The following is a 6,469-nucleotide window of genomic DNA, read 5'->3' as shown; positions in this document are numbered from 1 at the left end:
GTTTTGGAAAAATTAATTTTTTCAAATATCAAAAAACGGAAACAAAATAGGCAGTCTGTTCTATTTTTATTAATGTTTGTATTAATATAGCACACAAAGCATTATTTAAATTTATATTTGAATTTTTCTTTTCTTAAAGAAAGCCGATTAAACTTACCTATAATTATAGACGAATGATGAAATTTTTACTTTTTTTAACATTCGTCATACAATTTGAAACGACAATATACAATTATTTAAGACTATTAATTTTCCTGATTATTGCATGTGCAAATACGTTTTTGAAATTTGAAACTATAGCAAAAAAGATTTCCAACTTACACCAAAATTAAAAGATCAAAATCATATTCAAATAAGAAACTTCTATCGACTTCCTTTCGTGCCTTAGTTTTTTATATATTATATAAAAAATAAAATGATTAATCAAATAATAAAAAAATTAAGGCAAGAAGCGAAGTCGGTATTAGTTGTGATTTGGATTATGATTTTGATCTTATACTATTGTTATAAATTTGAAACTGGTTGAAACTTAAGTTTTTATAAACTTATCAGAAAGAATTTGTAAAAAGTTATTCTAAACTACGTTTGTACGATGTATACATATCAATTATTTATCCATCATATTATAAACTTCCTTATATATTGAGCGATATATAAAGCAATTTTATCAATGTTTCACCATTGCTATACTTTTTTAAATGTCCCTTTCTTATGCTATTTTTTTTCCACGACAGCAACAAAAAGTCTTAGCTGAAAAATAAAAACTCCATGACTAAAACAATAATTTCAATTTTACTCCAAACTTAAAAAGAAAAGGATTATAAAAAGTACAATTATTTTTAAGTACTTTATTTTCCATTAAAGCTTTTCAATTTCATCGACTGTGAAAAGCCTTACTCTCCAATAAAATTATCTTCTTCATTTAATATAATAATCATAATATTTCAATTGAAGTGCAATATTAGCAAATCAATGATTAAACTTCAAGGAAAAATGAATTTATATACTAGTTCGTTCTTAGGTTATATATAATTTCATATTTTTTGCGTTTGTAACCCAAAACAATATTTTAAAAAGTATTTTTAATGTTCAATTATTATTAATAAATAATAATATCATGTAATATTAATATAATTCACTTTAATCAAGACATTAAATAATAATATCAATATTTAAACAGAGATAACAGAACTTCTATTTGAACTACCCGCCAAAAAGTAAACCGAATTTTCGTATAAAACTCAAGCAACTTACATTTTTTCATGATAAATTTTGCTTTGAAAAATGTAAGAATCTTTCTTGATTAGCGTGTATGTTCTCCTTAAGCATAAGCTTAAGGCAGCGTTTAGATTCACAGACCGCTATCTTCAGAAAAACTTCAAAATTCTATCTTCGCTAAGACGACCGTTCAGATAGATATTCATAAACATTGCTTAAGACAGGTTTAAAGTTGAAACCAACAGATGTATTCATAGTCGAATAAGATAATCTTATAAAGAGACCTTCACCTTACTTTTCATTAAAAAACGAGAGTTTTTTCTAAGTCAACATTTTTGTTGACTTGTGATCGTCTTAAATAAATAAATACCGTTGTCTCACGTTTTTTTTTAAAATGTTATTGTATGTAATTCTTTTAGTAATAGGAAACGAGCCCTAATTCAAAATATTATGGCTTTTTCTTAATATAGCTCCGTCACTTTTTTATTTTCTATCACGTGTGAATACTGTTTTGACATTTTTAAGAAATATATTTTTTCTAAAAGAAAAAGTACATTTTTAGGTTCAAAATACGATTCCGGCTGAACCTGTGGACTGATTTGGATGTTTTTTTAAAAGCTGATAAAATTTCAAAGAAAGTTGTCGAGCCTGATCTTTAATTAAGTTTTTCCATTTTTTTATAAATAAAAAAATATGACGAAAAAAATGGCTCTTTTTTCTATTAGACGTTCCTGGTGCTCGTTAATAATAGGAAAATTGTTTTAATCGCCAACGTTTCGTTGAAAATGTGTTTTCTATCATTTTCAATAATTTAACGTTCTTTTTAAAGTTATATTGCAAGAAATTTTAATGGAAACAAGAATTTAATGACAGCAATTTCTCTTGAGACTATTCTTATTAATATTATAAACGAATGCATTATTCAGGCATTTGTCGTCAGAACAATTCGTTTTTTTTTCTAAATAAATTCTTTTAAATTAGAAACCTCATGATAATTTCAGAAAAATTCGTAATTTATTGATAAATTATATTTTTTTGTTAAACAAATTTAATTAAAAAATGCATAATTCCGGCATTCGTCAACGTAAAAACTCGTTCTTTTTCAGTCAGTCCTTCTAATTTCAGAAAAAAAGTCTTTTTTTTATTCAGTTCTTACAGTTGTTTAATAAAAATAGAAAAGTAATCAAGTAATTATGAATGTTGCTGAAATTAACATGAAGTTCTTATTTGAAAGGACTGCCATAGGAAAAAAAACGAATTTTTCATCATCAGATGCCCGAATAATGCATTTGTTTATTAAATTTGTTTAAAAATTAATAAAATTTATCAAATAGTGAAGGATGTTGCTAAAATTATGATGAAGTTCTCAATTAAAAGGATTAGCATTGAAAAAAACGAATTTTTCTGACGACAAATGCCTGAATAATGCATTTAATATTAAATTTGTTTATAATATTAACAAAAATAGTCTTAAGAGAAATTTTCTTCAATAAAATATTGTTTCCAGTCAAATTTCTCGCAATATTACTTTAAAAACGTTAAATCATTGAAAATGATACAAAACACATTTTTAACAAATATTTTGTTTATAAAAATTTTCTTTGTTGATTGTATCATGATGGATTACTTGGATATAAGGTAAATCTATGAAACGTTGGCGATTACAACAATTTTTCTATTACTGATGAGCACCGGGAACGTCAAATAGAAAAAATTGTCATTTGTTTCGTCATATTTACTCACTTATAAAAAAATTAATTTAAAAATCAGGCTCGGCAACTTTCTTTGAAATTTTATCAGCGTACAAAAAACATCCAAATTGGTCCACAGGTTCAGCCAAAATCGTATTTTGAACCAAATAGTGTACATTTTCTCCACTGTGCGCCAGTCAGCAGAACCGTTATTAGAGTAAAAGAGATAGAGTACCTTTCTTCCAATTTTCCGCTCTCTGTCTCTTTTACTCTCATGATATTTCTTGTCAGCTGGTGAGCAGTACACATGCGTGTAAACACCTTTAATCGACTTTTAACTGTCAAAATTTAAGTATGTTTTAACCAATAAGATTATCGGATACATTAGAATTATTACGGAAATTGTCGAACACGCATTAAGATAATCTTAAGTTTTGTCTTACTAAAGCTAACCTTACACAAAATAAGATCATGCTTGAAATTTTAACCTTACCAATGATCATCTTAAAGTTTATCTCTGATTTCATCATGACTTAAAACCATCGACATATAGAAATGGACCGGTAACGCTTTGGGGAGGATTGAAATGGGCTTTAGAGAGAGAGAAAAAACATATGAGATGTAGACCTGCGCTTATCTGTTTCAGGTCTCTGTCAAGTGAATTGTGGCCCCGGGTATTACCTAAATATTCTGTACGGTTAATTAAAAAAAAAAAGATAAGCAATACATGAGAAATTTGTATTTATAATAAATTGAATTTTAAAGAACATTCATGTAAAATAACCTATTTCAGATAGATTATTTTAAAAACTTGGTAACCTTCAATTCTTCTTGAAATTGGATTGAAAATGCTACAATAACAATCGTTTTGTGAGTTCAAAAATAATGTTATAACTGTCAAAAATTTGAACAATATTTCTATAACATTAAAAATAACCATTTGTATTGCGCATCCCCATATAAACGTCTTGACAACGCCCACAAATCACACAGGCTGCCACCATTTTTTATATTCATTTACAATAAATTAAAATTAAATAAATTATAAATAAATCAATTCTGAAAAGTGCGATGAACGTCACAGTTGGCTGAAATGTCTAGTGATTTGACGCATTGCACAAAACGCAACGCAATTCTGCTATCATGGGACGCCACCCTCAAGGGGCTCATTCAGGATTCTCACCAAATGCACTCATCGAGTGAACCTGGAAAAGGGGCGTGACTTACGAAAGTGAAGTGCGAAGTGTGATGTTCTTTGAACGGTTGCGTGTCAAAGGATTTGGCGCGAATCATGCCGAGAATACAAAGATTGCCAGGCTATGTTTATATTTAACAACATACAGTGGAGAGCCAGCGGAAAAAAATAATTGTTGCTGCAGTTGCATTAAACCAGTTGTTGTTGCACACGATTATGTTTGCAACGTGGAAAGTGCTGGCATTTTAATGGAATTTTCCAAGAAAGTCCGATGCCCGAGAGAAAAGCCAATTAGAATAATTGGATTATTTGAAAAAATTGTTTCATAATTTAACGCAAAACATTTTAAGGAACATTTTAGAATGAACCCGAAAGTACCCAGTGGGCACCGGGACGTCCTAAAGACGTCCTTAGAATATACCTTTATGTGTATGTGGAAGAAGTTTAGGACTTGTGTACCCACTGGGCAGTTGATAACTTGGAAAACTTGGTAGGAGAGCAGTTATCACATAATTGCAAAATTCCGACTCGCAAACAACTGCTGTCGATAATATAGTTATTGGCAACGCCTGACTGGTTTTCTTTTTTTGCAAATTAAGAGAGCGCACCATAACCTAAAAAGTAGTTATGTTCTTCACATCAACTTAGGGTAGGGTGGAGCGAGATGAGCATAGGGGATAAGATGAGTCACTTAATTTTCTCGAAGGTTATCATTTATTTTGTCAATAATTTTTGTATTAATATCAGGAAAAACATTAACAAACTTCTTTTTTGAAATTTTTTTGCTTAATGTTGAATAAATGTGGAAAAAACGAAAGTAAAAATTCTAAGACCTGTATTCTGCTATTTTTCAATTGTTAAGAAGATTCAAGAATCACGAAAAATCATATATTAGATGTTTTCCAGTGGTTATTTACATAAATTATTTATTAGGCCTTAAGTTTTCAACAGATTTATATATAATTGTAAAACCGAAATAGGTAAAAATTTTATTTGACGAAAAATGTCATATGGGACGGGATGAGCCACTGTTTTGGGGCAGAATGAGCCACCTCTTACTGTGCATTAACCTAACCTCTAAGTATAGCAGTCTCCTTAATGAAATAGCTTGGCCCATCTGAGTCTATACACAAAGTCGATTTGAAACAAAATAGTCTCGGAGATAGTTTGAGAGATTTGGGTCCTTTTCAGGATCATTTTAGTGGTCGTATTAAGAGATGTGCGACGGTAATATAATGTTCCTTTTGTTTTCGTCACGTACCGGGCGGCAGAGTTATTTACAGTAGTTGGTCGTGGCTAATCCGCTCTCCCTTTTTAAATTTCTCTTCAAATTATTAACACTTTTTTTTAATTGATGAATTTTCTCATTATACTTATTTATAATTATAACTTATATACTGATATACAATTTTCTAGTTGAATTCAAAAATGTTGTCTTTTTGGCGTATCTCATTCCATTTACGAGAAACGTTCTATTAATTCCAATTTTAAGCATTAAAAAAAAAAGTTAGATATTTGAAGTCATCGAAACCCGTAGATTCCGAATTATTATGTTTTTGGCTGTTAACTATGAAATTAAAAAAATCTACTTCTAAATTTTAATCCTAAACCTTAATAAAGAACCTTTGAATGTCGGCTACTCTATTGAGATAGCCTCTCTTCTTGTTATTTATGATCTATTCTTATTTCAATTTCGGAAAGGATATTTTAAAGCCTTCAGACCATTTAAACGAGCTTCCTGGACCTTTAAAAATATCTACCTGAGTGCCTGCGGAGAATTTCTCTGAGCTTCTTTGACCTAAAGAATTTTTAGTATACACTCAAAGATTCTTTTCGTTAGAGGGATGCAATGTTTTATATTATCAGATTGTGCATGATGCTAATTATGGTGTAAACGTATAAAAAACTAATTTTGTCGATAAAAATTCTCAGAAAAAGTATGACAGTAGCACTGTTATAGGTATAATTAAATAATATGGTATTCTGTCAACTAGAAGAGAGAGCATTGTTTTTCTGGTGTATTTCTTGAATAAACTTGGTTTAAACTCGTAAAATGCTATAAAAATAAGAAAAACATTGTTGCGGATTAAAAATACGGCAGACGTTTACAAAAACTGTTTAATACCCCAATATATATGAATTCAGTCTCATGCAGTAATTGCAATAGACCAGTCTAGTATTTGGGAGTTTACGTTTTGTAGAATTTATCTTTTACTGAGATACTGTACGTGGTCAAGTCGAAAAATTGCTATATTTATTTCTGTAATACGAGGGTAGTTCAATAAGTCCTTAGAATGAAGTATAAAAACAATTTTTTTTGGGTAAATTTTTTTAAATTTTTCAACATAATCTCCTTGGAGCTCTA

The sequence above is a fragment of the Belonocnema kinseyi genome, chromosome 3, assembly GCF_010883055.1.
Source record: "Belonocnema kinseyi isolate 2016_QV_RU_SX_M_011 chromosome 3, B_treatae_v1, whole genome shotgun sequence".
Lineage (NCBI taxonomy): Eukaryota > Metazoa > Arthropoda > Insecta > Hymenoptera > Cynipidae > Belonocnema > Belonocnema kinseyi.
Note: the sequence above shows the minus strand (reverse complement) of the source record.